General features: G+C 40.1%; 1 protein-coding gene across 1 annotated transcript in view; it reads right to left on the bottom strand.

Moving 5' to 3' along the window:
- FAM170A (family with sequence similarity 170 member A) overlaps positions 1-26,031 on the bottom strand; it is a 59,518-nt gene extending 33,487 nt beyond the window's left edge. Inside the window, exons 1-2 of the mRNA XM_073802433.1 lie at positions 21,246-26,031; positions 16,894-16,987 (exon numbers count right to left, since the gene is read on the bottom strand). The gene's annotated coding sequence lies outside the window, so the exon portion shown is untranslated. The remainder of the gene's footprint in view (positions 1-16,893; positions 16,988-21,245) is intronic.
- Positions 26,032-26,215: the final 184 nt, after the last annotated feature.

The raw sequence follows: 26,215 nt of genomic DNA, 5'->3' as shown, positions 1-26,215 counted from the left end.
AACCTACACGTATATGAACAATTATTCTACAATAAAGGAGTCAAGAAAATATGATGGGAAAAGATAGCCTCTTAAATAAATAGTGTTGGGAAAGCTGGACAACTGCATGCAACAAGAATTAAACTGGACTACTTTCTCACACCATATACAAAAATAACCTCAAAAGGGATTAACGCCTTAAATGTAAGACCTGAAACCATAAAACTTCCAGAAGAAAACATAGACAATATGCTCTTTGACACTGATCTTATCAATAATTTTTTGGTTATGTCTCCAAAGGCAAGGGAAACAAAGACAAAAATAAATAAAAAACAAATGGGACTACATCAAACTAAAAAGCTTTTGCACAGCAAAGAAAACTATCAACAAAACAAAAAGGCAGCCTCCTGAATAGGAAAATATATTTTCAAACAATATATCTGACAAGGGGTTAATATCCAAAGTATACAGAGAACTCATGCAACTCAACATCAAAAAAACAAATAACCCAATTAAAAAAATGGGCAGAGCACCTGAATAGACATTTTCCCAAAGGAGAGAAACAGATGGCCGACAGACACATGAAAAGATGCTCAACGCCACTTATCATCAGGGAAATGCAAATCAAAACCACAATGCAATACCACCTCATACCTGTCAGAATGGCTATCATCAAAAAGATAACAAATAACATGTAACGGCAAGGATATGGAAAGGGAATCCTCACGCCTCATTGGTGGGACTGTTAATTGGTGCAGCCACTATGGAAAACAGTATGGAGGTGCCTAAAGAAATTAAAAATAGAACTACCATACAATCCAGCAATTCCACTTCTGGGTATTTATCCAAAGAAAACAAAAACACTGATTTGAAAAGACATATGCACTCCAATGTTTATTGCAGCATTATTTAAAATAGCCAAGGTGTGGAAGCAACCTAAGGCAGACATAGACAAATGTATAAAGAAGATGTGGAATATTACAAAATTATAATGGAATATTCCTCAGCCATAAAAAAATTAAATCTTGTCATTTGCAACAGCATGGATGGACCTAGAAGGTATTATATTAAGTGAAATAAGTTAGAAAGAGAAAGACAAATACCACCTGATCTCACTTATATGTGGAATCTAAAAAACAAAAACAAACAAAACAAAATGAAAACAGGATCATGCACACAGAGAACAAACAGGTGGTTGCCAGAAGGAGGGGTGGGGAGGTGAAGCAGGTGTAGAAGATAAGAGGTAACAAATCTCCAGTTATATAATATATAAGCCACAGGAATATAATATACAGCATAAGGAATATGGTTAGTAATAATGTAAAAAGTTTGTACATGGACAGATGGTTACTAGAGTTACGGTGATCATTTTATAATGTATGCAAATGTCAAATTATTATGTAGCAACCTAAAACTAACATAATAGCATACAAGAACTATGTTTCAATTTAAAAAAATGTTTTCCAGAAATGAAAAGAAAGTGGGGCAAAAACTACTTGTTGCCTACAAAATACCTATTCTTTTCTTCTTTCTCAGTAGCAGAATTCAATTTTGTTGGGACTGTGATATGTTCAGCTAAAACAAAAAACGTTTCCCCACCTCCCTTGTGGTTGCTATAGTTATACGACACAGTTCTGGCCTAAGAAATGAAAGCAGTAAAATTTCCTAAAAGGAGAACAGAATCAGTTGGTAGTGCTGCATTCTGCTGAAGCATGGGCACAGTGCTGAGATGCTGGAGGTGGGAGCACCATTCTACAACCTCAAGTAAATAGAAGGGAAGGGCCATTTGCAACAACATGGATGGATTTGGATCCATGTTCTGCTAAGTGAAATAAGTCAGACAGAGAAAGACAATACTGTATGATATCACTTACATGTGGACCCTAAAAAATACAACGAACTAGTGAATATAACAAAAAAGCAACAGATTCACAAATACAGAGAACAAACTAGTGGTTACCACTGGGGAAAGGGAAGGGGGAGGGGCAATATAGGGGTAGGGGACAAAGAGGTACAAACTGTTATGTATAAAATAAGCTACAAGGACCTAGAGATAATCATACTAGGTGAAGTAAGTCAGACAGAGGAAGACAAATATCATATGATATCACTTATATGTGGAATATAAAAAAAATGATACAAATGAACTTATTTACAAAACAGAAACAGACTCATAGACTTTGAAAACAAACTTATGGCTACCAAAGGGGAAAGGAAGGGGAGGGATAAATTAGGAGGTTGAGGTTAACATATACACACTACTGTATATAAAATAATCAACAAGGACCTACTGTATCTGGAACTCTACTCAATATTCTGCAATAACCTAAATGGGAAAAGAATCTGAAAAAGAATAGATACATGTAGACGTATAACTGAATCACTTTGCTGTACACCTGAAACTAACACAAAATTGTAAATCAACTATACTCCAATATAAAATTTTTTAAAATTTTGGGACTTCCCTGGTGGTGCAGTGGTTAAGAATCCACCTGCCAATGCAGGGGACATGGGTTCGAGCCCTGGTACGGGAAGATCTCACATGCTGCGGAGCAACAAAACCCGTGCGCCACAACTACTGAGCCTGCACTCTAGAGCCTACGAGCCACAACTACTGAGCCTGCGTGCCACAACTACTGAAGCCTGCGTGCCTAGAGCCCATGCTCTGCAACAAGCCACCGCAATGAGAAGTCCATGTACCGCAGCAAGGAGTAGCCCCCGCTCACCACAACTAGAGAAAGCAACTAAACAAAGACCCAATGCAGCCAAAAATTAAATAAATTTATTTTAAAAAAAATTTTTAATGGAAAAATAAAATAAGTTACAAGGATACAACATAGGGAATATAGCCAATATATCATAATAACTATAAATGGAGTATAACCCTTAAAAATTGTGAATCACTATATTGTACAGCTGTAACTTATATAATATTATACATCAGCTATATTTAATTTTTAAAAAATAGTAGGGAAGGGCCAAGAGAAGCGCTGTCAGGACCTCCAGGATGCAGACACTGAATCAGAGTTAGGAGTGCAACTCTGGCATTATTGGGAGGGTAAAGATCAAAAGTGGTATTGGAGGGGGGTAGGGGATTGGGCCACAAAGGCCTTCAGATTTTCTGACTTGAAAATCTGACCACGCTTATGAGAGGAAAGGGGGAAGAAGGCAGTATTGAACAAGAGGAGCCTTGAATTAAGATGCAAATCTCGCAAAATTTCAGCAAAGCCAACTGTCCATTTGATGAATCCTATATCAGAGAGAATGGCCATGCCCACGTGTCTTCTGCTATGCTCAGTCATTACTTGGGGGCTGCCTGGGAAAAGTGTGGCCCTGCATCAAAAGCTGAGGCAGATCCTGAAACCGTTGCGTTTGGAGTCTCTCAAGATGGCAAATTCTTCCTTGAAGGAAGATCTAAGCAGTAGACCTGCATGGCCAGCACCACAGTGAAGGTCTCAGCCCTGACATCGTTAAGCTGGGATTACTGCCGGCAACTCCCCATTTCTGGCTTCTCATTGTGTCAGGAAAATGAAACCACTAATTTATTTAGTCCCGTGTTTGGGGGTTTCAGTTCTCTGTGTTTCTATAAATTATCAACTCAGATTCCACTGGGCGAGTCTCTAGTTAACAGTAAATTAGGTGCCTGGGGAGACACATTCACCACCATTCCAGGCTATGAAAGCTCTAAGTCAATGAAACAACAGCCCGGGCGCAATGCTGTCACCAGGCAAATATAAGCACCAGTTTCCCAGGAGAATTTTAGTGACAACAACTTGAATAACTGTTTGCCAAAAAACAGAAATAATAGGCTTAATGAGTGTCTGCTTGGGGGGCTGATGTTTGGGCCTTAGTGTAAGAATTTTCAGATAGCTACTCACATCAAAGAAATTACTGTTTTCTTACTGCTGGATTCTTAACCGCATTGTCAGTGCTTGGAATGCTAGAAGTTTGACTTCCAGATAGCCTTCGGAAGCACACTTTTATCTCTCTGGACTTCAAATTCCTCTTTACAAAATGAGGAGGTTGATTAGGTACCACTGCAAGTATTTAAAACAGAGGGGATTGAAGGCACAGAATGGGTAACACACGTGATGGAGAAGCTGAGAGTTGAACAGGTGATGATGTGTCATAACCCAGATATTAGCAACAACAGGAAGCCAATACCACCTTTAGGGTGGAGAACAAAGAGAAGAGGTGGTACTGCTGGAACTCAGGACAGTCCGTCAGCCAACAAAGCCTGAAGCATGGAGAGCCTGTACAGTGGGAGCTGGAGCCGCGTGATAAATTCACCTGCTGCCAGAGCATCAGCCCAAGGCAGAGGGAGGAGGGAAGATACCCTGGCTTCTCCCAGCCTCCCTTGGGGCTCTCACCAGTGCCTCTGTTGGCTAAGGTCAGTGAGAAGCTAGCAAACACAAGACTTTGGTAAACCACAGCCTTCATGGGTCAGCCCCTCCGTGACAGAGAACACAGCAGCAGAAGGACAAAAGAAAAGGAACTCAGGCAGAGCAGGTCCAAGACCATCATAGCCTAGACCAAAGGCATCTACATTTTTTCAGAAGTAGGTCACACGAAAATAAAAACATAATTGGGAAGACTGTTTGAACTGTTGATAATGGTAGCTAGAGAAGATCAATGATTATCATATAAACATGGACTTTACTCAGAAATACAGCAAATGTATATCAAGGCATTATTCATACTCATGATCTCTTGATTCATCAAATGGGTCTGGTGTAACTAGCTGAATTCAGATAGTTCAAAATTATGTAATTAATAAAACTCATTTCCATCATATCTGCTAACATGATTCCTGTCAGCTGCCACCCATTCAGCATGAGCTAATTTGTGTGTGTGATTTTGTTTGGTCGTTTTTTTTAAGTGAACCGAAAGCTCCAGGCAGCCAGGACCCGGGGTGGGGGGTAGCTGCGCTGCTCTGAGGACCTCTTACTGGATGCTGGGCCAAGACACCACAATTCCTCCTAATTTAATGGCCCCTATTTCTCCAGGGTAAGAGCACCTTCTACCGAGGAAAGGCTCCCAAAAGCTTTAAGGAGGCGGTGCATCTGTCACATGGTCGTGCCAACATTGTCAGCCTCCACCAGGCCAAGGGGTACTGGCTTTTGCCTAGGAAGTTCTTTAAGCCTACTTCTTACAGTCACACAAATGATTCATAAGGGAGCTCAGAACCGGTGAGAACTTCCTGGAGCCAGAAACATTTGTCCATCTCTAGACCTTTAGGGCATCAAACTTCTAAAATGAAATCTTTGGATGTCAAATAAAGCTAAGCCAAAAGTGAAACTCCTCAACCCCATCATCCTGGTTTGTTCTCTAAAATAGGGCTCCCCAGCTGGTCCGTGGCCTGTTAGGAACCGAGCCTCACAGCAGGAGGTGAGTGCTGGGCCAGCAAGCAAAGCTTCATCTGCTGCTCCCCGTGGCTCGCGTTACTGCCTGAACCATTCCTGCCCACCCCCCCGCCACCGGTCCGTAGAAAAATTGTCTTCCACGAAACCGGTCCCTGGTGCCGAAATGGTTGGGACCTCTGCTCTGGAAGCCTGCTGGGCACTGCATGTCAGCCAACTGTGCTGAAGGCACACACTCGAAGCCTAGCACTTCTGTGTTTCATGAGCAGCATTTTAACGTCCCCCAAAAAAGGATATGAGTTAAAAACGACCAACATAAACACGAGCTTGTGTTTTTCTCTATTCACTCAAGGAAAGGGTATAATTCCATAACTACAAAGTCCCTGTTACCATCCTTCAGATTCTCCTCCTCTGAATCCAGAGTTCCAGCCAAGGGTGGCGCAGTAACTTCGGTTCCAAGAGGGCAATGAGATGGCTGAGTGGAGAGGATCGCGTCTCAGCCTTAGCTCAATAGAGCCGACCCAGCAAAAACAGAAGTGCTTATCAGTGAGGTAACAGACAAACAAAATGTTCTTTGTGGCTTAAAAACTATACTCCCATGCACTCCATTTTAAGAATGTAGGAAAGAGTGAAGCAACCTAAATGTCCACAGACAGATGAATGGATAAAGAAATGTGGTACAGATATACAATGTACAATGGAATATTACTCAGCCATAAAGAAGAACGAAATAATGCCATTTGCAGCCACATGAGTGGACCTAGAGACTATCATACTAAGTGAAGCAAGCCAGAGAGGGAAAGAAAAATATCATATGATATCACTTATATGTGCCATCTAAAACAAAGAGATACAAATCAACTTACTTATAAAATAGAAATAGACCCACAGACATAGAAAGCAAACTTATGGTTACCAAAGGGGATGGGGGGGGATAAATTAGAAGCCTGGGATTAACATGTACACACTACTATATATAAAATAGATAGCAGCTTCCCTGGTGGCACAGTGGTTAGGAATCTGCCTGCCAATGCAGGGGACACAGGTTCGAGCCTTGGTAATGGGAAGATCCCACATGCTGCGGAGCAACAAAACCCGTATGCCACAACTACTGAGCCTGCACTCTAGAGCCTGCGAGCCACAACTACTGACCCCGCATGCCACAACTACTGAAGCCCGCGTGCCTACGGCCCGTGCTCTGCAACAAGAGAAGCCACTGCAATAAGAAGCCCATGCACTGCAATGAAGAGTAGCCCCTGCTCGCCGCAACTAGAGAAAGCCTGGGCGTAGCAACAAAGACCCAATGCAGCCAAAAATAAATAAATTTATTTTAAAAAATAAACAAAAATTTTAAAAAATAGATAACCAACAAGGACCTACTATACAGCACAGGGAGCTATACTCAATATTTTGTAATAACCTATAAGGGAAAAGAATCTGAAAAAATAGAGAGCTGAATCACTGTGCTGTACACCTGAAACTAACACAACATTGTAAATCAACTATACTTCAATTAAAAACAAAAGAATTTAGGAAGGAGTAAATATGGCCAACTGTCAGGTTAAGGAAAGAAATCCATGAAACTAGGTGGGAAAATTTATCTGAGAGGGAATTTTTTAAAGGAAGGTATTTAAGGCAATATAAAGGTTTATCTTGTTTACATTTAACACTTAATGGTTGGAAGGTTAAAGTTTGGGAACAAGAATTGCTGCTATTCTCCTAGAAGCAAATGATTATATTTTAAAGAACTTTACCCTCTCACAGGTCTTTGAGGAGACCTGTCATAATGTCAAGTCCTGATCTTTTTCTTGAAAGGAGGCAAGAGACATAAGAATTAACTCTATAGAATGGCACTGTGTCACAGTGCTTTCAGGGCAGCTAAAAAGAAGGAAAGAGCAGACAGCAAGTCTGAAAAGGACAGAGGGGAAGGGGCATCCCAGATTTCAAGATAAGTTCCCTTGACAGAAAAACAGGATATAGACTCTGTGATGAGGGGACTTCAGGTCATTACCTCTATTACAGGCTGGGATCCTGCAGTTGATTTCTCTCTCTCTTTCTCTCTCTCTCTCTCTCTCTCTCTCTCTGTCTCTGTCTGTCTGTCTCTCTCTCTGTCTCTGTCTGTCTGTCTCTCTGTCTGTCTGTCTCTCTCTCTGTCTCTGTCTGTCTGTCTGTCTCTCTCTCTCTCTCTCCCCTTATGCCCTTCCTCCACCCAACCTCATCTTTTCTCTGCAGGAAGCAGGTAATTAACAAGCGCCCCTAAATGGAGGCCCCTGTTATCATTCCTTAATGTGTTTTCCAACTAAGTTAACAAGAATCTGGGGCTTTCTAAACCAGTTCAACATATGGGCCCAAAAAACAAAATTTACACTTACGGCTACTGTCAATGGCTTTTTCACAGTTTAATGTGTTTTCTTCAATCTTGTGCTACTATTTAAAATAGCCAGTTCTACAGAAAACTTTCCCTCTGGAGAAAGTGCTGTGATTTCCAGTGTGAGAGGGCAACAGAGCACTTTAAGGCAATTGATCTCAAAGGGAGCAAAACACACCAGCACCCAAGAGGAAGAGCGGCCACAGGAGAGGCAGCCACCTGCCTTCCACAAAGCTGTTCTGGGTGGACACAGGGGAGAGCTTAGTTGAAAGAAAATATGGGGAGGAAAAGGAGTTCAGCATCAAAAAGCACCTAAGCACCGACTCGATACCAAATAGGAAGTTAAAATAATATCATTCCCAAGATGAAAGGAAGAGTTTTAGGTTGTCAGACCCAACTTTCATAACTTTAATTTTTTTTTCTACAGTAGACTCTCTCAGCTCTGGGGGCACATTGGAATCACCTGGGGAGTTTTAAGCTTTAAATCTGATGTCTGCTCCCATGTCGAACCAATTAAAGAAGACTAAATGAGGGAAAGGGACAAGCACAGGGAGCTTTATTGGAACATCTCCACTGACAAGGAATTCACTACCTTCCATGGAAACCCGTTCCCTGTTGAGACCATTCTGATTTTTCAAAGTTTTCCCTACGTTGAAGTTAAAGCTGCGTTTTGTACCATCCCTCAATTTGTCCTTGTTCTGCCCAGAAGCACCATGGAAATCTACCCAATACGTACATCAAATTCTGGAATGATACAAACCTGGAGAGCTGCTTTGATAGCACAATTGACAGGCTGAGGGCAAATTGAACAAAATGAAATCCAACAGGTATCCACAACCTTTTTTCCTTGGGGCTAAGAAAGTATAGCACAAGGAGAGGATGGGAGAGAAAGGGCGTTAGCAGCAGGAGTTCCGTGATAGATTTCTGGGGTAGGGAGGGAGGGCTGGGGGGCAGTAACTCCACCTGAGTCATCAGGGTGACGTGGCTGCCGAAACCCCTCGTGCTCTCCCAGGCTGCATCCATAGACATGAGATCTCCAGAAGAGGGTTAATCAGGAGACACACCCGTAGGAGAGAATAGGTGACCGCGCTTCAAAAGCGATAGAGAAAAACAGAGAGAAATGAACCCAACAGTGAAAGATTTTTGAAGGTTCAAATAAAGAACTGGTAGGGGGAAGGCCGATGAAAAAGAAAGCATTAAAGTGAGGAAGAGGAAACTAGCATTTGAGTATGTACTCTGTGCCAGCTACCCTACATACATCACTTCAGATAATCATCAAGACAGCCTCTGATACACATAACTGATTCACTGTTATACAGCAGAAACTAACACAACATTGTAAAGCAAGTAAACTCCAATAAAGATGTTAAAAAAAAAAAGACAGCCTCTGAAGTTACCTAATTAATGAGAAGATATTTACAGAGCCTCAAGGGATAAAACTAGAAAGAAGGGGTGGGTTTGGAGCTTTAAAAAAGACAGGTATCTTCAATTTTTTTGCTTTCCTTTTCTTTTTGGGTCTCCTTCAAAGACTGAGATGATTACACACCTCAGTTGGTGGGACTCAGTTTATTGGTCCACACAGACTCCTCTCTTATTTATTCATTAACTCCTTTGTCTCTTCACATGTATATTTGTAAATCCCCATGGCCCACCAGCATTTCTCTGCCTCTTCGTAAACAATGTATATTCTTTTATTTGCATATGTTCTTGTAAAATTTTGTGTGTATTCTGTAAATTTTCTTTTCCCATACTTCACCATTTTCCCCTACAGTTTGTACCTCTTTCTTGTTAATTTGCAATAGTTTTCAGATATCAGTCCCTTGTTGGCATTAGCACTTTATTTATCATGTCCGTTAACATTCTAATCTTTGTATCAACAATAACATTGCCCAGGTGTAATCGAAATCAACTTTGTTTTTTTAAAGATTTCACATTTGAGGATTTAGTTAATAAATCCTTCCCCACCTTAAGATCACAAAGAAATTGTACATTTTCTTCTAATAACTGTATAGTTTGAACTTTCACATTTAGGTCTCTCATTCTTCTGGAATCTGCCTTTGTATATGGTGTTATAACAAGGTCAATCTTATTCTGCTCTGTATAATGTGCCTGTTCATCCAGTAGTATACTACACAATCCTTCCTTTCCCCATTGACTTGTGGTGCCACCTTGACGATACATTAATTTCCAATCAATATACAAATCACATTGAGCTCTCTATTCTGTTCCATTGATCGATCTGTCTGTCCTTGTATCAATATCACACTGTTTTCATTACTATGGCTTTGTAGTATGTCTTAACATCCGCCAGGGAATGTTATTCCGTTTACTTTTCTTTTGCAAGATTGGCTTACTATGAAAAAGTTCGGGAGATCGGCTGTACAATATTCTGCTTATAGTTAGCAATACTGTACCGTACATTTGTTAGGAGCATAGATCTCATGTGTTTACAATTTTTAAAAAGATATTGGTTTACTATTTGTGGACTTTCATTATCCTGTACAAATGTTCAAGTAAAGGCTATCAAATTCATCAAAAAATCCAAATAGAATTTTTATCAGGATTGAATTGGAATTATAGATAATTTAGGGAAAATTGTCATCTTCATTATATTAGTCATTTCATCCAAGAGCATGAAATGTTTCTTCATTTATTCAGATCATCTTCTATGCCTTTTCTTTACATTTTAATTTTTTCCCCATAGAGCATGTGCATAGTCTTGGATGAATTAACTCCTAGATACAGTCTGTCTTGCAGAAATTCCTACATATGGACTGACAGACAAATGATATCAGTATAACAGAGAAGCCTCTGGCTAATATGGGATTTTCCCAACACCGTTCATATCCTGTGCTATCCAGCCACAGCAGCTGTATGCTAAACAGCTAACCCAGCTGCCTTTGGCTCCTCCAGTCAAGACTCTTCACTATCTTGGTCTGTCCTTCATCTGCTTCAGGTCCCCAGTGTGTGGTAGCCAGTACCTCCCTAGACCTCAGTCTTTAACCCTAGCACCACAGATAGATCAGAAGACCCTGTTTCTTCCCAGCCAGTTGTTTACCTTCCCAGTTGAGCGGTTCAAGCAGGTCCTGTTCTCAGGGAGTGCCCCAGGGAAGCAGATTTCAACTCAGACCAAGGAAGGGCTTTCTCACCCAGCTGCCCTAGGAGGGAGCGGTGCAGTCCCTTCTCTCTGCCTCGGTTTCCTCTAATCAGGAGGTCCTGGTGTGACATGGAGTCTCCACATACCAGCCGAGGTCTCCAATCCTGAGTACACAGAGCTCTCGTCTGCTGGGGAGGTTGAGGAAGAAGGGAGCGGGAAGAACCTGGCACCGTGGTGGCACATCTTTGGACTCAGTGGGCAAAGGCCAGGCTCCAATGTCTGCCCGGTGCTGAGGGAGCCGCCCCTCCTGGCAGAGGGTGCGCTCATAGACACACTGTGAAGCTTAGTTCTTACTCTGGATCCATGAAATGAGTCAGGCAGTTTTTATTCTCTTCCGTTGTCTGGGATATCCAGTGTAGGTTAGAAAACAACTGTTTCTTGAAAGTTTCTTAGAATTTACCCGTAAAACAATCTAAGCTTGGGGTTCCAGGGAGGGGAAGTTGTTCAATGCCATTTCAATTTATTTCATATGTATGATTCTATTTCAGTTTTCTATATTTGTGCCAGTTGTGACATTTTATATTTTTCAAGGAATGTATCCACTTCATCTACATTTTGAGTTCACTCACATACAGTCATTCACAGTAGAGAAAAAGCCATAATTGGATAAGTAGAATGCAAACATTAGAAATTAGCCATGTGAATGAAGAGGTGTTTAATTGTGAGACTAAATGAAATGTCCAGCACAAGCTTCTATAACCACGGACCGAGAGTTGCAGCGTTGCACAGTTCAAATTCATCCTGGCTAGCTGCATTATGATGCCATCTAGTGGTTATTGTCCACTAGGGCTTCATTATAGATGGTAACAATGCTAGGACTCAGGTTAGCCAAAACTTCCAGGTCACTGGCAGAAATGCTAGGAATTTCCCAGTTTGCTGGTTGCCCATTGCTGCAGATTTGGCCTAAAGGGACTCCTTCTCCCTTTGAGGCCCCTTCAAAGATTGCTGTTGCCCCCCAACCCTACCCTCACACCCCCAACATGGCCCTCCCAGAAAAGATAAAACCTTAAGCCCACAGCCATTTGAGAACACGGGCAGGATACGTCATCAATCCTGATATATCAAGCTCATACTATTGTAAGATGTTTCTGTAATCTTTTATTATTTTTTTAATATTCCTGTTGTATCTGTATTTATTTGACCATTCTCTTTCTGTATCATATTTAATTTTATCGACCTTCTTTTTCCTCGACACTTTTGTTAGAGTTTGTCAATCTCATTTATCTAGTCAAAGAAACAGCCTTTGATTTTGTTAATTTTTCTATTGCTTTATTGAGCTATAAAGGGTTTTTTTATTAGTATATAATTCATATACCATCAAACTCATCCTTTTTCAAGTGTACAATTCACTGGTCTTTTAGTATATTTACAAGAATGTGCAACTATTATCACTATTTAATTTCAGAACATTTTTGTTACCCCAAGAGAGCACCCATATACGTTAGTCATCACTTTCCATTTCCTTCTTTCGCTCACTGATCTGCTTTATGTCTCCATAAATTTCCTATCCTGGGTCAATCACATAAATGGAATCATGCAATATGTAGCCTTTTATGGCTGGCTTCTTTCACTCAGCGTAATGTTTTAAAGGTTCACCCACGTTGTAGCAGATATCAGTGCCTCTACCTTTTTATGGTGGAATATTATTCCATTGCATGCATATAGCATATTTTGTTCATCCATTCATGAGCTGATGGACATTTGAGTTTCTACTTTTGGGCTATTATGAATTATACTGCTACAAACATCATGTACAAGTTTTTGTGTGGACATATGTTCTCAGTTCTTCTGAGTCTATAACTAGGAGTCAAGTGGTTGGGTCATGTGATAAATCTATGTTTAACTATTTGAGGAACTGCCTAACTTTTCCACAGTGGCAACACCATTTTACATCCCCATCAGCAAAATGAATAAGGGTTTCAATTTCTCCACATCCTAGTGGCTATGAAGAGGTATCTCATTATGGTTTTGATTTGAGTTTTCCTAATGACAAATGACGTTGAGCATCTTTTCACATGCTTATTGGCATTTGTATATCTTCTTTGGATAATGGTCTCTTCAAATTCTTTGCCCATTTTTATTTGGGTTATTTGTCTCTTTATTGTTGATTTGTAAGAGTTACTTATATATTCTGGATACTGGACTTTTATCCACCTCCTTTGAACAATTTCTTTGGCCAAGATTTTATGAGTAAACTCAGGGAACAGCAGCATTGAGAGGAGGCAGTAAATGAGGAATCGTGCCAGTCAGCTTATGTATGTTTTTATCAACTGTTTATCCCATCAGGGCTCTGGCATTGCCTGGACTTTACCATCCCAGCACCGAAGATTTGGGTCTTCGATAAGATTTCTGCAATAAACCCCTATTTTTAGTCCAAGTTCTTGAGGATATTCCTGATCCGTCCGTACTTCATCTGTAAACTGGAGATATTATCCTTGAAGCTTCTTTTGAGGACTATATGATATAATGTATACAAACACTCGGCTTATAGTTGAAATAATAGATCCTCCTCCTCTCATTTTAATGTTTATTCCCACATTCTGCCTTCCAAAGTCTTAATCTCACATATTCTCACTGTTTAAATATAATGAAGGTTTTCTTCCCATACTGACTTTGTTTGGCCTGCCACGGGAAGAAGTACTTTTGCCTGGTTACATATACAAATATTATGTATGTATGTAGTTATCTATCGCCAGCCTTCTAGCATGACTTATGTCCCACAAAGTTAAAAAACAGCCCTAAGTTAAAAGTTAGCCTTCTTTTCTGATTGCATTTCTTTTTTTTTTTTTTTTTTTTGCGGTACGCTGGCCTCTCACTGCTGTGGCCTCTCCCGTTGCGGAGCACAGGCTCTGGACGCGCAGGCTCAGCGGCCATGGCTCACGGGCGCAGCCGCTCCGCGGCATGTGGGATCTTCCCAGACAGGGGCACGAACCCGTGCCCCCTGCATCGGCAGGCGGACTCTCAACCACTGCGCCACCAGGGAAGCCCTCTGATTGCATTTCTGAATATGGCCTGTGGCTTATCATTTATTTCCCATAGACATTGCTGAATGAACTTTTATCCTGAAGCTTCATTTGTTTAAAAGAATATTAACATAAAAGAATCCTCACTAGAGCTCCGAGGAAGATATATTACTCCATTTTTTTCTAGACATCTAGTAGCAGAAAGCACATATTTTATTAAAAAGATTCAAAAGACTATTGTTTACAAAAATGACTCACAGAAACCTGATTCACAATTGATTTCTAAAACATATAATGGGAAGAATAAGTCATAGAGTGGACATATGAGGAACTGGGGAATCCTTTTTTAGTCAGTGTCTGATATACCCAATCTTCTAAAAATCTATCTCAGTCTTGACCATTCTGGGATAGTTTGATAGGGAAGCTATTCAGCCAAAAAGGATGCTCAATAAGGAATCGTTAGCTCAGCATATAATATCCACACAAGGGAAGGGGTAATTTTAGAAAATTAAGAGCCCCATATCTCAAAGGGAAGGCATTCCTAAGGTGATATTTTTACTTTTGTATATGGTTTCTCCTTTATGCATATAAGCGTTCTCATTTTCAAAAACCTTGGTTTGACTTGAGGTAAAATTCGGTTACTTTTAATTTTGTATCTTTTCCATAGCGGTGTAACTCTGTGGTCAAAAAATCTTATTCACCCTTCATATGAATGTGGCTGACTCTTTCTCTTTTCTTTCTCTTTTTTTTTAGTTTATGAATTTTATTTTTTTTATACAACTTTTTTTATTAGTTATCTATTTTATACATAGTGTATATATACCAATCCCAATCTCCCAATTCATCCCACCACCCCCTGAATGTGGCTAACTCTTCCTAACATTATTTGGAGGAAGGGTGAGAACACTATTACTATTCTGTCCACATGGTAGCCACCTAAATTCTGGTCACATTGACGAAAGAAAATATTCATAAAATTCCATATTCCAATTGGAATTCCTTATATTACCAAATGAACTGACCTTAACGTGAAGAACACATTACACATATAATGATTTGCAAGAGGGCCTTCATATTTAATCTTTATACCATTTGATTCTCATCACAAACATGCTATATAACTGATCCAAGGCTAAAAATGACTAAAACTCCCATGACTCTTCCTGCTGATGGTTTCTCTGAGGTGGTACAGAGTTAAAAATGTAATTTCTACAAATGAAAAATTGCCGTTACTGAAATTCAACAATTTCATGGTAATTATCCATCCATATTTCCTTTTTATATGCTTTCATTTGGATAAAATTTCATTTAATATCATCAAATAAGTTTTCTTTGGGGCACAGTGATTTTCATATTGTCAACTAATAACCAGTCAGGTGTGTCTTGGTGTTTCCCAGAATCACCCTTTATTCCTTTTCCTCTTTAAGTCAGTACTTTCCTTCTTAGCTTCAGGAATATTTTATTCTGAAGAGGCAAAATATCTCCAAGATTTTTAGGAAAAGAAATCTTGTTCTTAAATCTGTGGCCAACTTTAGCTGCCAAAACTCAACCTCCTGTTTACTCATTCACTACAGGAGAGCTTACAAACCAAGCTCTAATCTCACCAATTCACAAAGAGTTCTGGAAATCCCACATACCTACGGGTGGGATCCACTGAAAGGATGTAGACAGGTGGCTCTCCTACTTAAGCAGGCATCAGAATCACCTGGTAACTTGTTAAAACAAACTGCTGATTCAGTAGGTCTGATCTGGGCCCAAGAATTTGCATTTCTAGCAATTTCCTGGATGATGCTGATGCTGCTGATTCCATGACCATGATCTGAAAACCGCTGCATAAATCCCTGTGCATTAACCTCCAGTCTGGAAAGATACTGACTTTTCTCAACACACACCAACTTTAAGGTTAAAAAGATTAGAAAAACAGCTAAAACCCTCAAGAATTCGTTTGCAGCCCTCACCTACTCTAGAGATCCTGGATTCCATAATCACTTGCTAAAGTCACTGCTACTGATACTGTGGCCTTCTGGATTCTGGATCCTTTTCCCTTGCCAAGATTTTCAGAATTTTCCACATTCCCTCTGCTTCATTACTAGACCACTGTTGCCCTTGTCTCAGGATCACATTACTGTTACTGATCTTCTGATTCAGATAAAAGCCCAATGAAGGAAAAACTTGGCTCTTTTCTGAAGGCAGATGCAAACTGCTCACCAGGTCACGATTTCTCTAAAGCACTTTTAAGAGTTCAACATTTATTAGCAAGTCAGTAAGTCCCTCTTCATTTTAAAACCTCTCCATACTCAGAGGGAGGGGGCAGTCTGGTATTAGCCTCTCTTATTGCAAACACTTTAATAGCTTGTGAACAATTCTGAGAGGTAAAAACACGTCCTCAGGGCTTCCCTGGTGGCACAGTGGTTGAGAGTCCACCTGCCGATGCAGGGGACACGGGTTCGTGCCCTGGTCCGGGAAGATCCCACATGCTGCAGAGCGGCTGGGCCCATAAGCCATGGCCGCTGAGCCAGCATGTCCGGAGCCTGTGCTCCGCAACGAGAGGCCACGACAGTGAGAGGCCCACATAACGCAAAAAAAAAAAAAAAAAAAACACGTCCTCAGTAGACTAACGACTGCAATAGAGACAGCATGAGGGCAGGAAAGGTGGGAATGTGGCTGGACTCACATCCCCTTACAGTCATCTTAATTTATTCCTCTGCATTCCAAGCCATTTACAATACACTTAAAACATAGCTTAGGCTCTATTAGAGTCCCTGGCACAAAGCAGGTTTCCACAAAGCACTGTTTTTTTGGTCATGGAGCAAAATCATGTACTGATTACCTTATGTCTAATACTGTATGTGAGATAGTTCAGGGAGCAGTCATGAGTAATCTTTATCAAAACAAAAAAAAACACAAAAAACCCTTTCTGAATGATCTTCTCACAGCTAACACAATGATTTAAGACAATGCCAAAGCATATTAACAACTACAATTAATTTATGGTAAAAAGCAAGGATTTAAAAGTACCTTGTTAATACAAGGTAAAAACACACTGTATTAGATATCAGAGATCACCTGTTTCACTTGTGCAGCCCAGTCTCCATGTAACAGTGTCAGAGAGGAAAACTCAGTTGTTACAATATCCAAAATGATGCGGCCATCCTAGCACCTAAGTAGACAGAGAACACGTGTCAGCCATGCTTGCCATTGTCTGGTTTTAGCTCCCTAATTTACACTTGCCATCTCTGAACCTCTAAGACCTCTTCCCCTGTCACATTTGGAAAAAAGAAAACCTCATACTGTAGAGCAATGAAATTGATTTCCATTGGCCAAATATAACAGGAAGGCTTCTTGCTTCAAAAGCACACCTCGGGGTTTCCCTCAGGGTCTTCCGTACCTCAGGCACCAGAGGCCACAGAAGCCAGAAAGGCCTTTGTCAGTCCACACACAGACCAGAATGAGTCCGGAGCGGCCTCTTCCGCTTTCCAGGCACCGTCCTCACCACCTTCTTCCCCTCTCGTTAGGAAAAGCTCTCATTTCAATACTTAACACTTGTTGACTGATGAGACCTCAGGGTAAATGAATGCCAATGCTTCATCTCAACCAGGTGTTTGCTTTTATATATCTTATCATGGATTAGAGATTGAAATGCTTTCTCCTCTTACAGGGATTTTAGCCATCAGCAAGTAGATGGAGTTTGTAGGGAGCACCTAAGAACCACTTTCTGGAAATGGAGGGGAATGTGATGGGTAGGAGGCAAGAGCCACAGGACAGCAGTGCCCCAGAAACACAGCCTCAGGGACTGGAGCCCTTCTTTCCCCAGCACGAATATCTCGTGCAGTCTCAGCCTGGATGCAGAGGCTTTCCTTTCCTTTCCCACCCTTTGACCCCACCCAGCCCTGCACCAAGTACTCAGATGCCAGCCTCCTAGGCTCACTTGGACACGTGGGGGTGCTTCTGGTTGTCACAAGGACTGCGGAGTAACCCTAGCATTTTCTAGACTTCCTTGCTCATCTTTTCAAACTGGGCAGAGGGGGTGGGGTTCACTCTATGTGTGCGGATCAAAGGCGGTAGCTTTGCATTATGGCGTGCACGCGTATGAAGGGGCTAATTTTATTTTCCTTCCAATGTTATTGAGATATAATTGACATACAGCACTATCTAAGTTTAAGGTGTACGGCGTGAAGATTTGCCTCTTCTACATCATGAAATTATTACCACAATAAGTTTAGTGACAACCATCACCTCATATAGATACAAAATAAAAGAAAAAATTTTTTCCTTGTGATGAGAACTCTTAGGGTTTACTTTAACAACTTTCATATATAACATACAGCAGTGTTAATCATATGTATCACGTTGAACATTACATCCCTAGTACTTATTTATTTTATAACTGGAAGTTTGTACCTTGTTACCACCTTCAGATGCCCCCTCTCCCCACCCCCCCCCACCTCCTGTAACCACAAATCTGATCTCTTGTTCTATGAGTTTATTTGGGTTTGCAGTATTATTGACCTACAACACTATGTTAGTTCCCATTACACAACATAGTGATTCAATAGTTCTATACATTCAACATGATCACCACAATAAGTCTAGTTGCCAACGGTCACCATACAAAGATATTACATTATTATTGACTATATTCCCCACATTGAACATTTCATACTTGTGACTCATTTATTTTGTAACTGGAAGCTCATACTTCTTAATCTCCTTCACCTATTTCTCTCATCCCCCTTCTTCCCTCCCCTCTGGCAACCACCCATTTGTTCTCTGTATCTATGATTCTGTTCCTGTTTTGCTATGTTTGTTCATTTGTTTTGTTTTTTAGGTTTCACATAAAGGGAAATCATACAGTATTTGTCTTTCTCTGTCTGACTTTTTTCACTTAGCATAATACCCTCTAGGTGCATCCATGTTGTCACAAATAGCAAGATTTCATTCTTTTTTATGGCTGAGTAATAGTCCATTGTATATATATATACTACATATTCTTTATCCATTCATCTATTCATGGGCACTTAGGTTGCTTCCATAACTTGGCTATTGTATATAATGCTACAATGAACAGTGAAGTACGTACATCTTTTTGAACTAATTTTTCATTTTCTTTGAATAACTACCCAGAAGTGGAAATGCTGGATCATACAGTATTTTTATTTTTATTTTTCTGAGGAAACTCCATACTCTTTTCCATAGTGGCTGCACCAATTTCCATCCCCACCAACAGTGCACAAGGATTCACTTTTCTCCACATCCTCACCAACAGTTTTTATTTGTTGTTTTTTTGATAGCCATTCTGGCAGGTGTGAGGTGGTGGTGTCTCATTGTGGCTTTGATTTACATTTCCTTGGTGATTAGTGATGTTGAGCATCTTTTCATGTGTCTGTTGGCCATCTATTTGTCTTCTTTGGAAAAATTTCTATTCAGGTCCTCCCCCCTTTTTTAATTGGGTGGTTTGTTTTTTTGATATTGAATTGTATGAATTCTTTGTATATTTTGGATATTAACCCCTTATTGGATATATCGTTTGCAAATATCTTCTCCCACTCAATAGGCAGTCTTTTCATTTTGTTGATAGTTTCCTTCACTGTACAAAAGCTTTTTAGCTTGATGTAGTCCCATTTGTTTATTTCTGCTTTTGTTTCCCTGGCCTGAGGAGACATAGCCAAAGAAATATTGCTAAGACCAATGTCAAAGAACATACTACCTATGTTTTCTTCTAGGAGTTTTATGGTTTTAGGTCTTACATTTAAGTTTTTAATCCATTTTGAGTTTATTTTTGTATAAGGTGTGAGAAAGTAGTCCAGTTTTCCCAACGCCATTTATTGAAGAGGCTGTCTTTTTCCCCATTCTATCTTCTTGCCTCCTTTGTCACAGATTAATTGCCCATATAAGTGTGAGTTCATTTCTGGGCTCTCCATTCTGTTCCATTCATCTATGTGCCTGTGTTTGTGCCAGCGCAATACTGTTTTGATGACTAAAGCTTTGTAATTTAGCTTGAACTCAGGGAGCATGATACCTCTTGTTTTGTTCTTTTTTTCTTAAGACTGTTTTGGCTATTCAGGGTCTTTTGTGTTTCTAAACAAAATTTAGAATTATTTATTCCAGTCACATGAAAAATGCCAGTGGTGTTTTAATAGGGATTTCATCAAATCTGTAGATTACCTTGGATGGTATGGTCATTTTAACAATATTAATTCTTCCAATCCATGAGCTTTTTATCATGAAAATGTTCAAATATGCACAAAAAAATAGTATAATCAACTAGCATATCACTTCAGTCCTACATGATTCAGTGTGCATTTCTATAACGTAAGAACATTTTCTTACATAAGCACAACACCACTGCTACCCTTAATAAAATTCCTTGATATCATCTAACATCCAGTCCATATTCAATCCTGAACTGGAGAGAAATATTTTTATTTTGTATGGATAGCAGGAAAACTAATAATATAGAAAAAATGATTATAGTAATATGATTATAGATACTGAACAACTATCAAAGGGAAACAAAACTTAAAAACATTTGGTTTGTTTAGCTGTATTAAAACAATACTAATTAAGGCAATTTATTCAACTGCTTGATGTTTATCCCCAGTGACAACAGATCATCATAACAATTATGCACGTCATTAAATGTGCCCAGGATTACAGCTGGAAACAAATAGAATGCACACAAGTAGTACAGAAATCTGCTTGCAACTTGAAAATTGTTTACTTCGAAAGAAATAGAATTGACCTGGATAATCTGCGTTCAGACCCAGGGAAGTGTAGTTGATACCAAGGGTACAAAAAAAATTTTGAACTTCATCAAACTCCTGACAACCTTCTCTCATTACCTTTGCAATGATACATTATACTCTTAGCTAGGCGAGAAAAATGCTGATATGAAACTACAGCACCAGTACAAAAATGCAATTGTTCTGGGACCTCTGAGGAAGAACTCTTTTCATAAGAAAATCTTGGAGCCTGGAGGACCAGTTTTACACACTGTAGCTGTTTAATAACTCCTGTTCCTTCTCCTCCTCCCTATGCCCACCTCAGTTTGCAGGACTGCACAGGTGAGGGCTCAGAAAACCGACCTGGAGCAAATTCCTTCTCATGACACAGTTTGTCGTTTGGAAAACACTGATGGTTACATCAAAAGGCTTTCTGCAATGTTACTGCACTACCTTCACAGCAAATTTGCACAGTCCTTTCTAAATCTAGATTTAAAAAGGATGTACTTATTTCAAAGGAAAAAGGATTAAACAGAAGGTGAGGGGGAAGCTCCAGGCACTTAAGTCTCCTTCCACTCTGGCAGTGAGTGTTTGCCATTAAAGCAGCCTCAGACCCTTGTTCTCATCCTCTCCAGGCCTTGTGTGCACTTGGTTCTTTGGACACAGAATCTAGTGAACTCACGGACCCCAACTTACCCCAGTGGTCAACCAAGACTGTCTTAGAATCCTTCTGGCAAAAGTAACCTCAGAAATGTTGACCTCAACTCATTACTGAGGTTGTAAGCATAACTGGGCAGCTTTTGTTAAGTTCACATTAGCCACAGCCTTCTGCAAAAAGGGGAAGAAAGAAAGAGGGAGTGAGGGAGGGAGGAAAGGAGAGAGGGAAGGGAGGGCTGAGCTTGGAAATGGACTCTCTGAAACCAAAGTACTGGTGAACTTGTTAAAGATTTTTAAGTCTGACAGGCCAGCTTTCCCAAACCATGGCAGCTGTAAAGGGAATATAATTATACTTAGCAGAAGCCACCAGAATTTTGAAGTTACCCTAAATTTAAAGCTTCTGGGAGACTTAATTAAATTTAATGAAAACCATAGCTGCTAAACAAAGATGTTGTAGCTCCCACTTAGTTATTCCTGAGAAAATTAAGTAGCAATCATGAAGACATACCTCAGCTTTCACATTTAAGCCGCTAGGTAGTAATGCCCAAAGTCTATAAATAAGGTAATGCTCTCTTCTTTTCATTAGCTAGTACCATTGTCAAACTACTCATCTGTTCCTGTAAGAAAGAAAATCAGAACTAGAGCAGAAGGAAAAAATAAGAGGAGAGGGCTTCCCTGGTGGCACAGTGGTTGAGAATCTGCCTGCCAACGCAGAGGACACGGGTTCGAGCCCTGGTCTAGGAAGATCCCACATGCCGCGGAGCAACTAGGACCATGAGCCACAACTACTGAGCCTGCACGTCTGGAGCCTGTGCTCCGCAGCAAGAGAGGCCGCGATAGTGAGAGGCCCGTGCACTGTGATGAAGAGTGGCCCCCACTTGCCGCAACTAGAGAAAGCCCACGCACAGAAACGAAGCCAACACAGCCAAAAATAAATAAATAAATAAATAAATAAATAAATAAAATTTAAAGTAACAAGCAAAAAGCAAGCCCTTCCAAGTTCATTAAAGGAAATGTTTAAAAAAAAAAAAAAAGAGGTGAGAAAAAGGAAGTACAGGGAAGTTATCCTGAGTGTGATATAGGGTAATATTCTAGCCGACTTCAAACCCTTGAGCTCCTCCACCATCCCCACCACTCCCTCCTGTGGCATTTCTTTTGTTTTTTAAAAAATTGTATGTTGTCCGCCATTGCAGAATTAGTACCCAGTTAGTTCAGGTCAGGATGGATGTCTGTAAATCACAGCACCAGAATATGTGGCTCGTTATGCTCCCATGGTAATCTTAACCTGGACTATTTATATGTAGAAATAATCATGATCCTTTTGATGGATTTGAGCAACAGGATGGTAGAGATAGAGTGAAACCTGACCCCAGGCAGAAATTCTACTCTCGGACTAGTACAGGGAGGAGGGGGAGATGAAGTGGCCTAATCTGCCTTCATGGAGGCCAACCAGACAGTCCAGGACGGGGTGTGCAAACAGTAATGTGCATCAGAATCCCCTGGAGGGAGATTGCGAGACCCTATCCTAAGAGTTTCTGATACAATAGGTCTGAAGTTGGGCCCCAAAACTTGCTTCTCTAACAAATTCCCAGGAGACACTAATACTGCTGGCCCAGAGACCATATTTTGTTTTTATTTTTTTACTTTTAGTTTTCTTGTTTGTTTTTAATTGGGGTATAGTTGTTTTACAATGTTGTGTTAGTTTCCACTGTACAGCGAAGTGGAGTTCCCTGTGCTATACAGCAGGTTCTCATTAGTTACCTATTTTATACATATTTGTGTATATATATCAATCCCAATCTCCCAATTCATCCCACCACCCACCTTTCCCCCCTTGGTGTCCATACATTTGTTCTCTACATCTGTGTCTTTATTTCTGCCTTGCAAACCAGTTCATCTGTACCATTTTTCTAGATTCCACATATATGCGTTAATATACGATATTTGTTTTTCTCTTTCTGACTTACTTCACTCTGTATGACAGTCTCTGGGTCCATCCACATCTCTACAAATGACCCAATTTTGTTCCTTTTTATGGCTGAGTAATATTCCATTGTATATATGTATCACATCTTTATCCATTCGTCTGTCAATGGGCATTTAGGTTGCTTCCATGACCTGGCTATTGTAAATAGAGCTGCAATGAACATTGTGGTACATGACTCTTTTTGAATTATGGTTTTCTCAGGGTATATGACCAGTAGTGGGGTTGCTGGGTCACATGGTAATTCTATTTTTAGTTTTTTGAGGAAGCTCCATACTGTTCTCCATAGTGGATGTATCAATTTACATTCCCACCAACAGTGCAAGAGTGTTCCCTTTTCTCCACACCCTCTGCAGCATTTATTGTTTGTAGATTTTCTGATGATGCTCATTCCAACCGGTGTGAGGTGATACCTCATTGTAGTTTTGATTTGCATTTCTCTAATGATTAGTGATGTTGAGCATCTTTTCATGCATTTGTTGGCCATCTGTATGTCTTCATTGGAGAAATGTCTATTTAGGTCTTCTGCCCAGTTTTGGATTGGGTTGTTTGTTTTTTTGATATTGAGCTGCATGAGCTGTTTGTATATTTTGGAGATTAATCCCTTGTCGGTCACTTAGTTAGCAAATATTTTCTCCCATTCTGAGGGCTGCCTTTTTGTCTTGTTTATGGTTTCCTTTGCCGTGCAAAAGCTTTTAAGTTTCATCAAGTCGCATTTGTTTATTTTTGTTTTTATTTCCATTACTCTAGGAGGTGGGTCAAAAACATCTTGCTGTGATTTATGTCAAAGAGTGTTCTTCCTGTTTTCCTCTAAGAGTTTTATAGTATCTGGTTTTACATTTAGGTCTTTAATCCATTTTGAGTTTATTTTTGTATACGGTGTTAGGGAGTGTTCTAATTTCATTCTTTTACATGTAGCTGTCCAGTTTTCCCAGTACCACTTATTGAAGAGCCTGCAGAGACCATATTTTGAAAACCACAGGTCTAAGACATACTGTCTCAGAAGTTTAGAAAACAGAGGCATGTTTGGGAAATGGTTTGGTATTAGGTGAATCCAATCCGAGACACAGAAGATATGGTTGAGACAACTAGCTAGCAATGATAGAAAGATGGGTAATGGGTGAGTCCCGGAAATCTGCCGCATAAGGGCAGGCCCTTCACCATCAAATGAGGAGTAAAGTCTCACCCTAGGAAAAGTGAACAGAGCTGGGTGGGGTCCCATAGCCATGATCAACCTGCTGAAATCAGATCAGGACCTCAGCCCTCAAGGGAACCAGCCAATACGTCGTAGGAGGTCCCCAGGGGCTGATGGAATGAATCTGAGACAGAGAGCTTCAGGGAAGGGAAGCTGGGAGCATCTCCTACCCGAAAGAAAGATCTGACCCGTCTGCAGGTAGACTGGAACACATGCTCCCTCTCCTGGCATCAGATCTTTGACAACCAGGACCCACCCCACACCCCACACAGACAAACTCTTGCCTGCAAGTGCTCCAGGCCCTGACAACCCCTGTATAAGTAAGCAAAGCGCCTGCATCACTGAACTCTACACTCATCTGACTACATTTAGAGCATTGTCTCTCCCAATTTAATTACTCATAAAGCACAGAACTATAAAGTGGTCTTATTAAAACATATTTCACAGTTAGCTAGTGGGAAGCAGCAGCATAGCATAGGGAGATCAGCTCGGTGCTTTGCGATGACCTAGATGAGTGGGATAGGGAGGGTGGGAGGGAGGCTCAAGAGGGAGGGGATATGGGGACATATGTATACATATGGCTGATTCACTTTGTTGTACAACAGGAACTAACACATTATTGTGAAGCAATTATACTCCAATAAAGATCTATTTTAAAAAAACATATTTCATATTCATTTTCATCTAACTCTTAAAACAACCCCAAGAGATGCACCACGAAAACAGCCAAGAGGAGGGATGCTCAGGAATCACAGGACTGGCTCTCAGACCCACCATTGTGTGAAGCTGGGATTGGCCTCCTGACTCCAAGGTTAACATTGTTCCCCTTAGTTCATATTCCCTCCCTTTCGAAAAGGATTTGTTTGTGGGTTTTTTTTTGGGGGGGGGGGGGTGGCTTGATTTTGTGTATTTATGTATGTATTTATTTTTATTAGTTCTTGTGAAAATTTTATTTTTTTAATTTTTATACACTTTTTAAAGGTTACTTTCTATTTACAGTTACTACAAAATACTGGCTGTATTCTCTGCGTTGTACAATGTATCTTTTTTTTCAACTGAAATATAGTTAATTTACAATGTTGTATTGGTTTCAGGTGTACACCACAGTGATTCAGTTATACATACATATATATCTATTTTTTTCAGATTCTTTTTCCCTTATTGGTTATTACAAAATATTGAGTATATTCCCTGTGCTATACTGTAGGTCCTTGTTGGTTATCTATTTTATATATAGTGGTGTGTATATGTTCATCCCAACCTCCTAATTTATCTCTCTCCCCTACCCCCCTTTCCCATTCAGTAACCATAAGTTTGTTGAAAACAATTTGAACCAACTCTACAGGAGAAATTTAATCTCTCCTGCTTCATTAAGCAAAAACAAAAATCAAGAGATTATACCAGAAAACATATTACATCATTACACTCAATTATGTAACACTTAGCACAGCCTGTTTTCCTAAGGAAGTCCCTCCCTGCCTTAGGAAAAACAGAGTTCTCTATCACTAGAGGTAACCAAGAAAAGGCTGCACAAATACCCACCAGGTACATCAAAAAAGGAATTCAAGCATCCAGTGGGATGGATATTGACTGATGTTTCATTTTATTGATTTTAAATTCTCTTAATTTCTCTATTAAGCTCATTTTTAAAAACAGACTCAAAATCCCTATTACCACTTCCATAATTTTTATGTGTAAAATGTTTCTGTGGGCACAGTAACTTTATTTAGACAATGAAAATTCAGTATTTTCACTGCAATGTTTAACATAAATGACAATGCATATTTTCATACTTGCCAGTCCGTTTATTTTTGACAAGTTGAAGTACCC

Source organism: Tursiops truncatus, chromosome 3 (assembly GCF_011762595.2).
Source record: "Tursiops truncatus isolate mTurTru1 chromosome 3, mTurTru1.mat.Y, whole genome shotgun sequence".
Taxonomy (NCBI): domain Eukaryota; kingdom Metazoa; phylum Chordata; class Mammalia; order Artiodactyla; family Delphinidae; genus Tursiops; species Tursiops truncatus.
This window is presented reverse-complemented; position numbering and strand designations above follow the sequence as displayed.